Raw genomic sequence first — 1,976 nt, 5'->3', positions numbered from 1 at the left:
CTCACACCAGCTATGTAGCTGCTGTATTGACGTCAGCAACTTATGTGGGTCTGATCATGAGGTATGTGTTATATCCAAACTGTCCATCCATCTGACGAGATCGTCTTAAGGCTTGAGACAAAAAATAAGACAGATCTAACTATCAAGTGGACCACACTGCAAAAAGCAGTGGGGGATTGAACGTCTACCATTGAAACCCTTTTTGGGGTCACCGAAGTTTTGGATCAATATGAAATTTGTTTTTCCTCTTCATTCAGCTCTTTGTGACCTTATGAACAGATTGGATGGAAAATAAACATTATGGTGGACCATACGAATTTTTTAACGGTGAAAATCATTATATCCGCTGCTATTTTTGGTGTGGTCCATATGATCTTTGGATATGATTCATTTTTTTTATAATGCTCTAAAATGATCTCTAAAAATATATGAACGGTGTAGATATAATAAATACATCACCATGGGGCCCATGTAACTTTGATCTCCTTTGAACCGTTCGTACAACATGGAGCTCGACGAGAATCTTCGCACGACACGTACCTAGAGCAGGTATGTAGCTGGTGTGTGGTACACCAGCCAATCCGCTTCCTTTCGGATCCCTGACTGCGGGGCCCACCGTGTGTACTTTCCTTACATACACACCGTCCATCCATACTGAAAGCTCAGTTTAGGGTATGATACGAAAAATGAAGCATATCTAAATCCCAAGTATACCACACCACAACAAATAATCTTGATAAATCCCCACCATTGAAAACTTCATGGGTCCACTGGAGTATTTATTTGCCATCCCACCTGTTGATCAGGGACGCGGATGGAGACGGATTGGCTACTCCCCTGACACCAGCCTCGTGGCTGATGGTCGGTGCTCCGTGGGCCCCACCATGATGTATTTGTTTCATCCATTCCGTTCATCCATTTTTAGAGATCATTTTATAAATTGATATAACAAATGATAGAGATATAAATCTCAGTTGTACCACACCACAGGAAAACAATTATGATTGGATATCCACCATTAAAATCCTCTTAAGGCCCACTGTACTGTTTATTTTACATCCAATCTGTTGATTAGGTCATAAAGACTCAGATGAAGGGAAAACATAAACATCAGCTTGATCCAAAACTTTTATGACTCCCAAAATGCTTTTTATGGTCAACGTTCATTCAACACTGTTTCCTGTAATGTGGTCCACTTGAGATTTCAATATATCTCAATTTTTCTCTCATAACATAAAATGATCTATAAAAATAGATACAGCATGGATGAAACACATACGTCATGGTGGGGCCCACATAGCACTGACCACCAGCCACTGGCTGGTGACGCGGAATACATACTGAAGACGTCAGTAGCCAAATGGCTACTGAAGTGACGTCACCAAGCTCCATGGACCACACCATGAAGCATGTGTTGTATCCATACCGTCCATTAATTTGGAGAAATCGTTTTATGGCATGAGAAAAATAATGAGATAATCTAAAGTTCAAATGGACCCCACCGTATAAAACAGTGGGTACCGTGACATCCACCGTTCAAGACTTCTTAGGGACCACAAAAGTTTCCGATCAAGCTTATATTTTTGTTTTCACTTTATCTATCTCTATCTTTTACTTATGAATAGGTTAGATCTCAAAAAAATATCATGATGAGCCCTGTAAATGTTTCAACGGTGTGACTGCTGTTTTCTGTGGTGGGTTCACTTGAACTTTTATCTCATTATTTTTCTCATGCCATGAAACGATCTCTACAAATGGTTGGACGGTATGAATACAACACATTCATCATAGTGGGGTCCACAGAGCTGACCTTGTCAGTATCTAATCCAGTCGATCAGGTAAGAAAGACGTGGATGAAGAGACCACACAAATATCACCTTGATCCAAAAGCTTTTTTGCAGGGCATGAGAAGTTTTTAATGTTCAATTACTATTATTTCCTCTGATATGCATGGTCCACCTGTGATTTAAATCTTA

Source organism: Magnolia sinica, chromosome 1, assembly GCF_029962835.1.
Source record: "Magnolia sinica isolate HGM2019 chromosome 1, MsV1, whole genome shotgun sequence".
Taxonomy (NCBI): Eukaryota; Viridiplantae; Streptophyta; class Magnoliopsida; order Magnoliales; family Magnoliaceae; genus Magnolia; species Magnolia sinica.
Note: the sequence above shows the minus strand (reverse complement) of the source record.